The sequence below is a fragment of the Ciona intestinalis genome, chromosome 2, assembly GCF_000224145.3.
Source record: "Ciona intestinalis chromosome 2, KH, whole genome shotgun sequence".
In the NCBI taxonomy this organism is placed as follows: domain Eukaryota; kingdom Metazoa; phylum Chordata; class Ascidiacea; order Phlebobranchia; family Cionidae; genus Ciona; species Ciona intestinalis.
Window position 1 is genome coordinate 5,413,352 of NC_020167.2, and position 10,320 is coordinate 5,423,671.

The window sequence follows — 10,320 nt, forward strand, 5'->3', positions numbered from 1 at the left end:
CAGTTAAGAATCATGAAAACCCAATATGCCTTTTAATACAATAAAAATAAGTTGATTAAAAAAAGATTTCCACAAAACTTATCATACAGGGAATTGGCAATGAGAATCTTCTAATTTTTTGAACAAATAAATATATAATTATAAAAAGCTTTGCATAAAATGAATAAGTTCATTTTATAGTGACTACACATATTATTTAATACTAAATTTAAAAAATGTATTTGGCATAATCAAAAATGACTTCACGTATTATTTAACGGTAGCCTAAACACTAAATTGAAAAAGTATATTTATGTAATTAAAAAAGACTACACATCTAATTTAATGGTGAATACTAAATTTAGCAAAATATTTTTAGCATAATCAAAAATGACTACACATATTATTTAATGGTAAATAGGCTACTAAATTTAAAAAAAGAATTTGGCATATTTAAAAATGACTACAAATCTAATTTAATGGTGAATACTAAATTTAAAAATGAAATTAGCATAGTTAATTTTTCTGCACCTGTAATGATCCCCCTCTCTATGTTCCACACCATATCTAACCATATACAGTGTTGCTAATGGAACATGAGACCAGGTCACCACCATAGAGGAGTCGGTGACATCATCATCTGAGATGAAGAAATTTCCTGGTGTTTCCAGTTCTAGAAAGTTTGATGTTGCCAGATTATTTTTCCAGTAAGTGTAGACAAAGATTTAAGGTTCGTTACTTGCAGAAAATTTAACTGATTTTGGAAATCAATAAAAAATGAAATAGTCATTGTTTTAATAACACATGTTAAACAGAAGGGTGATTTATAAATTGAAACTTTTAAAAATAAATACAATATACGCATGTTTTTAAACGAGGTAAACTTACTTGTGAAAGTATTCACAGTTACTGAGTCACTGTATGTGTTCTGTCGCGTGTTTTTAGCTGTTACAGTCACCCAGTATTGCTTCCCACTCCCCAAACCATCAATAACACAGAATGTGCTAAACAATTAAAATAGTAATTACTCCAAACAGACAGAAATTGTACAACCTGTTTTAATATATTGTATCTTGTTACAAGTTCACTCACTTTCTAGTAAGGAGACTACGTAGTCTGATTTGAGTGGAGTTACCGACCATTACAGAGTAGAGATCTGCCTTTGGTACACTACCCCAGCTTACATTGAATAAAGATGATGTAACAGAACCATTCACTACTTTGACAGGGCTTGGTGTAAGCAATTCTGTGAGAACATTAATAATTTTTTTAGAGCAAAAAAACATAAATTATAAAAAATATAATTTTATTGTATGATTGAAAAAAAAACTTAACTTGTATTATAAATTTATTGTTTTATACCAAAAGAACCAATTTGAGTTTTGTACGATGCATAAAAAAATTATGGAAAGATAATATCTTTATGAAATTAAGCAGCCCAATACCAGTGTGAAGATACATTTGGCCAAGAAAGCAATAATATTTCCCTTCCTGTAACAAAAGGTTTATTTACTTGTATATTTTGAAAGTGATCTTTCCACACCACCAGTTCTATCATTTTGTGCAGTGACAGTTACTTGATATCTTGTTCCATCACGCAAGTTACGTAACGTAATCTCGGTTGCTCCATTAGAGACAACCGTTTGTGCTCGACCATGAACAGGAGGTGGGCTAGTAAGAATGAATATTTATTATTTTTTGATACAAAGCCCAATCTTCAATCCAGCAATTCAACACAAATATAAACTTTATTGAAACTTTATTGGTCCTTTCTGATCTTTAGGTAACAGTGTCAGTCATTATAACACAAATACCATTTTTCATAAACTTTGTGCATGTTTATAAATTCATGTATGTAATTTTGAGTGTAGTTGTTTTAGTTTTTATTGAGAAAAAACTAGGAAAAACTGTTTTAGTTTTTATTGAGGAAAAACTAAAAGAAGGGACATATAAATGTAACACATACCTTATGATGATGACGTAACTGTTTGCATATGCCACTCTATTCCACTTTAAATGAAATCGATCATGCATAACACTGCTGTTCACCACACGAAGGTTCTCAGTCGCCGATAATTCTGCGTTTTGTAAATGATATGAAAACAGAATTCTAAGATGTGAATGTTTTTACGATTTTTATAACAGTTAAGCTGGCTAAATTTTATCTAAAAGTATTCCATTGTGTTATTGTTATCTTATCATAAAAAGTAATGCACTGTATTTTAATTTAAATAAAAAAGAAAGAAGGCGACAACAGTAAAATACTTGTAATTTTCCATTTTACGGCCCTTTTGCTGGTCACATGATTGTTGCCAGCCAATACAGTAACAGTATAGTTGGTGTTTGGCTGAAGACCCTCAATCAAAACCTGAAAAACAAAGACCATTAATTTAAACCAACTTTAAATAAACACCTATATTGGTTATACTATACTAGCTTTAGTTACATCATTTCTTTGATGCAATTTATTTGATTTTAGAATTAGTCTATTGCATAGTTTGTTAAATAAGGTATATTATACTGAAAACACAACATAGTACACCACAGATTTTAAAAAACAATAATAATTTAGCGATAAAAAAATTTAGTCAAACTTATCTAAAAAGTGATACAATAAAATACCGTGTTAAAATTAAAATTATTTTTGTTAAAACAACTAGTTTGTATTTAAGTTAAGTACAATAAGTTTTGATGCAAACCTCAGAGCTGGTTGTGTTTCCAACTCCAGATGATGAAACTGAGGAAAGCCAGTTTCGAACTTCAGGTACAACACTGACTGTATAATACGCTGCTTTCTGTACACTTAACCACCTGATCGTCATTGTATCATTCGTTACATCACGACATTCAACTGACCTTGGCTTCATAAGCTCTTCAATAAAAAAAATGATTTAAATGAACAGTTTGTGGATAACACAATTAAAATTCCGGTAGGCTTTATAGTATACTATGTATGTTTAATGCATTGGGCCATTCCTTGCACAGATCCCAGGTCTCCTGACAACATAGAGTATTACTTATATAGGGTACTGTGCAATCAAACAGTGTTTCTAGTTATACCTGTAAAAGTTTGTCTTGAAATAGACAAGCTGTCTGTGTGTTGGTTTACTGCCTTGAGTGTGACCTTGTACTTGACCCCTGCCTCGAGGTCACTAAAGGTCACATCAGAGTATGTGATGTTTATGTAATAAACACTATCCAGGCTTGGATAGATTCTTAAAGGAGGTGTAAACGTGAATCGACGACCAGGGGTAAATATCTTGCTTCGGTACGTCACCGGTTGAACAATTTGATCGGAATCGTCAGATAGAGTTCGCCGGACACGCTTCTGCCTGCTTTTGCTGTTAATAGTATTCGGTTTATTTTATTTGCTTTAAATGATGAATAAAATACATTGATTCATTCAGTGAAGCAGCAACAGTGCCATAACTTTATTTCTGTATTGCTTCATACACCTTGTGCGGAAATAAAGTATTTAACATTTCTTTGTGTGACTGACAATTTGAACAACTCACTGGTTATTACCACTAGGTCAAACCACAAAAATATTTTTTTTTAGTTTTTTTATCAGTTACCTCTCATCTGTGGAACGCCGGACACGAAAACCAGTTTCACCGTTCCTTGATAACCTGATGACATCAGTGAATAAAGTGGAGTTAATACTGGATGAAGCTACTGGTTGTGATTCGTTTCGCAATGGCATCAGAATAACACTGTAAAAAATTGCGTGTTTATAAAAAAAAAGTTAAAATAATTGATACCTAAGGTAAAACCCTAGTCTGTTTACCTATATATCACAGCATTCGTGACTGAACCCCATCTTAAGGTTAACTTGGTATCAGAGACATCTATAATGGCAACTTGTTGAGGTCGTGGAAGTTCTGTGAAAAGTTTTTCCCAATAATCAACATTTAGATACAAAATTCTTTCACATGTAGTTCCATGTAAATAAAGTCAATGTGTGCCATTTGCTATACATTAATTTGAATATGAGCTATGAATTGTTTAAATAACTTGACCAATACTGAGCAAACCAATGTAAGGATAAGGGCATGAAAACTGAAGCTTATTCATTTTCACACCACAACTATATTAGCAGTTTGATTGTTAAAGATAAAAACTTGCCAATGGTTATTTGTTACATAATAATTCTCTTTTTCTAACTGTGCAATGATTTACTTGTGTATTGTATAATCTCAGACACCCTGCTTTGTGTGTTATCATTCACAGCAACCATCCAAACACGGAATGGTTGGTTTGGTGGTAGGACATCTAACGTGTAGGTTGGAACATCTGTAGTGTATCGATATGTCTCTGGTTCAGCTGGGTAACGAACTGCAGCCAACCTGTTAAATGTTTGCTTTCATAAGTTTGTTCAGCTGTTAGAGCTGTGCAAACAAATAAAAATTTTGGAAACCAGAAAAAAAACAGATTATTTAATGATAGTTTAAATGTAGGAATATGTAACAAATATTTATTCCTTGTACAGTTTGCACAAGACATATAAAACTGTAAAGAGAAAGTATTTACCTTAAGTGAAATGGCAGCATAAATACATTCCATGGTAAATAGTTTAAGTTTTTAAAAGGTGATTTTGTTTTTTATGAGTGTAAATACTATTTTGATTATATCTGAGCCACTACAAATTCACTATCACAGGCAGGTAATGAAATGATCTTAAAAACACAAAAAAATATGTTGCAATATACCTGAACTCATCACGACCCTCAACATCAGACCATTCCAATCTAATTGTGGAGTCGGTTACTTCTGCAACTGTGAAATTTTCTGGTGTGGGCAAATCTGACCAATAAAAGTGTAAGAAGAAAATGTTAGAAAACAGTTGGCAAGATTCCCAAATGTGTATTAAAACATGTTTTTGTTTGTTATAATACAGTAACCCTACCAGTAAAGGTGTCAATATGAGATGGCAGACTTCTTGTGTATTTGTTTTGTGCCAATATAGAGATTTGATAAAGTGTGTTTGGCATCAATCCATGCAGGTGGATCTCAGCACTTGTTACATTCCGATAGGTTGGTGTTTGACCTGGAATAAAATAGTCTGTGTTTTTTACTGGACCTTCAATTCGGTAAGGATGAATTGAATAAACAAATGTCAAGTGTTAAGTACAGCTACAATACTATAATGAAGCTGAACTGGCCAAATTATCTTAATCTTAAAATCGCATACACTGTAAAATATCATCAACTTGAAAACAATATAGCTGGTTTAAAACAGTTGGGATAGGAGTTCTATGGTTAATCTGGTAAAAACATTAAAGCAGTAATTTGTATACTGTTAGAGATCACCCACGTCTTATCCTTGAATTGCTGGCAACAAAAGTAACATTGTAAAACTGAGCATTCTCTACAGGTGTCCACTGCAGTAACAAAGCATCTGTTGTTTTTTGTTCAGGCACCACATTTAATGTTGGTGGTGAAGGGAGGCGTGTGAATGCTGATGCTTCGACAACAAAACTTGTTGTGTTCTCATTAACAGCTGTAGAAAAATTCCAGCTTAAAGTTTTGCCTGACTAAAAGTAGCTTAAAATTTTTTAACTGTTTTTTTTTTTAATTCGGTAGATAAAAAAGTACTAAATGTTAAGTCTGTCATAGCATAGTGCCACTAGAAAAATTTTGCTTTCCTGCAGAAAAAAAAATTTCAAAGCTGCTACTTTTGTGGGCATGTGTAGCAGAACAAGAAAACTTGTACCATGACTCTTAGTTGGCCGGCAAAACAAGGAGTTTTAGGAACAAATATTTCATTAAAGTTAAAAATGTTAAATGTATGTAAAAGAGAATTTACCTGTAAGCCTGAATGTGTAGTTGGTGCTTGGTTGCAGCATAGTTACAACAGTTTGATGATGAGTGACATTCAACGAGCGAAAATGATTAAGGTCAACTACACCTAGTTAAAATTTTATTTTTATTAACTTTGTGTAAGTGATGACTTCAAAATGCAAGTAAATAATTCATCAATTTTTTTACGTATGATCAGATGTAGGCTATATATTTGTTCTTATAACAATTTACAAATTAACTAAGTTACAGACAAACTTTTTATACGTTAATAAAAAATTCCAGTAATAAACAAAAATATTACATACTGCAAATTACATTAATTATGATTTCTGTGCAAACAAAACCACATTAAACCTGTTCTGGTGGGTGTGTATAGTATTTCTATGTTGTAGTACGTCATTCCTTCTACCGGCTCCCACATAAGAACTACAGTTGATGAACGAACTGTTGTCTCGTTAATATGAAAGTTTGCTGGTGAGTTTAATTCTACAGGGATTGAAAAGTTACTTCAGTTCAAAATATAACAACTCAAATAAAACTTTCGATCAAAAGGTACATTTACTCTCATTGAGCAACTTTTCTTGTGGATGAATCATTGTAAAAGACACAAGTTCACATATACTGATGCTGTTGATACGTACGAAATAATTTTAAGCAATTTATACATTTGTTGAACTACAGTACAAAACAAAGACATTTAGTGCCAAAACTTTAAAACCACTTAAGAACTGCTCACATATGAAAATACGTATATAAACACGACATAGGGTGGGCCCTATTAACTTATTGTTATCTTCCCTTAACTGATTGATGTATTTTTTTCTAAGTAAGACATATTTACTAACTTGTGTACTGCCGTATAATACTTGGGTTGCTCTGTACTTCTCGTTTTCCTGACACAATAACAATTTCATATCTTGTAGCTGGAACCATGTTCGTCAAGGTTACATCTGTACTGTTGGTTCGTCCTTGTCCAACTACATCACTGGGTAGTTCATTTTCCCCTAAGGTTTTGCATCAACAATCATTATCAAATGTTTTCTTTAATTAAATTATCTTTAAAGCTACAAATCCTTTCGCACAGTTGATGTACTATTTTATTTATTAAAAATACACATTAAACTTCACCAGTTAGAGTTTAACAAAAAGTAAGACATTACGCTATAAATCGGAATAAAATTTTACCTTGCCACACAGCGTGTTCTACACTGTCAAAGCCATGCTCACACTCCAAACTGACTGATTCAACTCTGGGATAAGAATAGGTCCAGTATACAGCATGTTGTCTGTATTCTGCAGGTATTTCATTTTCTGGAGAACTTGTGTTTCTTGGGATGACTGTAAAAGAAGGTATAAAGAAAACAGTTATGTTGGAAATCAGAAATATTTTAAATGCGAATTGACAAGTGTTATAGTTACAGTACTTCTATTTTTAAAAACTATTTATTTGAGACCTGCTAACGAGTTTTGTTATTGTAAATTCAACTAAATTCTTAATTGTTAACTAGAACACGTATTACCCTATGGATTTCTACTTAAAAGTCTCTTTTATTCATTGCAAGCTGGATAGGTATAAATAAAACAAACACTGTTTTGCATATATTTAGGCACAAAAATTAAAAACAATTTTGTTTACAAAATTCTTGAAATTTTACTTTGTCCAATTGTCCTTCCCACACCGCTGCAGTCATACACAAGTAGAAGGTAAGTGTCTGCATGAGGAACTGGTGACCAGGTAATCCTCATTGAAGTATTCATCACATCTTCATACTTGATGCTCACATTTAGTGGCTGGGACAACCCTAAAAATATATTATAAAAAATAAGATTTGAATCGAAGGGGGAAAGCATTAATGTAGGTAAATGGTGAAACAAAATCATGAAAAAATGTATTTAGGGCTCAACATAACAATCTTGTTAAAACTGTCCTGCATTTATGCACAAAAATGTACTCTTTATGGAAAGTATTACTGTATGTGAAATAATGAAAAATAAATTCAGGACTATAAGTTGAGGTATAAGTATAATAAACTAAAATAAAATAAAACTAAAAAAATCAGTGTGGCTATTAGTAAATCAAAATTACTTGTAAACTGCTCAACCACTGCAGGCAGACTCGCCGTATCAAAAACTTTGTGATTTTTTGCCACAACAGTGATATGGTAGAGTGTTCCCGGGATTAAATTCTCCAGCTTCATGTATTCCTTTGCAGTGTTGCCCATATTAATAAGGCCACTGGCATTAGAATTAATGCTGACATTATACCACTCAGCTCCACCCATTCTTTCCCATCTAACAACCAGAGACGTGTCCTTCACATGCGCTTGGTCGACGTTGAGCATGAGCAACTGCTTCAACCCTAGCAGAACAAGTTGCTGAAGGTATATTAAACATAAAATCATTGGCAGTAAGTATTATATATTATAACTGGTGATGATTTTAAGGTCATTTACAATAGTACACATTTATGTAAAAATAAATCATTTTATGAGTGTTTTAAAATGAATTTTAAACTACTTGGTGAATAAACCAACTCTACATATATAATAGGAAAGGAAGCTTTTAAGCAAACAAAAGTGAATTTGAATTGGTATTAATTTTGAAAAATTTTTGAAGTTTTACTTGTATAGACAATTGCAACTCCTGGCAAACTGTTGGTAAACTCATTTCTGGCGAAAATTTCTAGTTGATACTTTGATGCATCATTCAGATCGTCCAGCAAATGATATGTTGTGTTTACTATGTAGTTCTAAAAGGTTAAAAAACAACTTAGGAACCATTTGCTTTTTTTCTAGCAAGCTAACACTTTTTCACACACAAACCAAAACCTTTACTACACATGTATTCTAACAAGCATGCAATGTTGTTAGTTTCTACCAGCAGCTACTTCTACTTCTATGTTGTGCAATTAGTATCTGCAGCTGTGGTTTTCATATGGCCAAACTTTTATACAAATTTTTAACAATCCCTAAAATTAAATTTGTTTATTTTAACTTTTCTCGGTTTGTTATTGTATACATATAGAAGTATTGCATGTAAATTTGGAATTAGCATTTGTTGATTACAAATATTTTATAATTGTTTCAATGAGCCATATTATAAAACAGGTTGAAAACCACGGACTCTGCAGTTTTATAGCACACTTCTAATCTACCATCACACTGCTACATATCTACAAACACGTTTTAATTGCTAGGAATGCAGTTAGACACACAACCCACCATTCGACGCTTTTTCCCATTAACATAAAACTGAAAGATAGAAAATTGTCCATACACAATGGATAACGGAAAAAACATAAATTGAAACAAAGAAATTTCAAAACAGCTCATCTGCCTGGCAGCAACAGTTTAGATAAAGAAACAGAAAAGTTAAATAAACGATTCTGTTTTGGCGAATGAAAAAAACAATTTGTAGGTACACCTAACAACCAATTAATATTTTTGTTTGTGTTATGCATAAATTTGATTTTGTTTTCATAATTAAAAACACCATCAACAGGTGTATTATATACTAAGCAAAAAACTTACCTTGACTATTTCATTGTCATGATAGTTTCGCAATATCACTTGGTAGGTTGTAGCTCCTACAACAGGAGCCCATTTGGACAACACGCTATGATCAGTCACATTCGATATACGTATAGACCTAGTGGTTGGTAGTTCTAAAAAAAAGAATGTATGTATAAAACTTACAGAAAATTTAAAAGGTATAGTAGGGTGGGAGAAGATTGAACAGCTTTTCATTATATTTTCTTGTTCCATTTGATAGTAAACAAAGTACATTCAAAGAGTTAAATACATTTCCTCACGACTTCCATAGACCATTGTTAATTGTTTAAAATAAGATCAGGATATTTGGGAATTATGTGCTAAAGGTGTTTCATCTTCCTTATATAAAGTTTTAAATAAAATATTTATATTGCAACAAAAATAAAACTAATTTTTGGTTATGTTAATTTTTAAGCACTGGTGATGCTTAAAAATAAAAATGCTTGTTTAATACTTTTGTTTTAACTTAATCAAAATTTTAAGAAGAGCAGATAATAAATAGGTTTACTTGTGTATAGAGACAATCTCATAACAGGGCTGGAAGCTCTGTCATTGAAAGCTTGGTATGTAACAAGGTATTGAGTTGCCGGTTGTAAACCTTGGAAGAGAACCTGTGATCCAGTAGTGTTTTCCCTTCTGACTTCCTAAAAAATATTTCAAAAAAATTTGAACATTTTAAAATATATAAAGAAATGCTTCAAAGCCGGTATTTTTAAATATTTTAAAAGATGTGGCTCAGATAAATATGCAAACACAGTTATGTTAAGGTGAATAATATTTATAACGAAAAAGGTTGAATTCTTGTACACCATAAAAAAAGTATTGAAGCCTATGCACTTAATTGAAAAAATAGACATGATTTACATAAGTGTCTCCTCCAGATTCATATTGATACAGAATGAGAGTGTAATGCACAGAAAGGCGTGGTATCTCCCAAGATATCTCTATATGAGTACTTGATGTGTTTGCAATTACAAGTTCTGGAGGT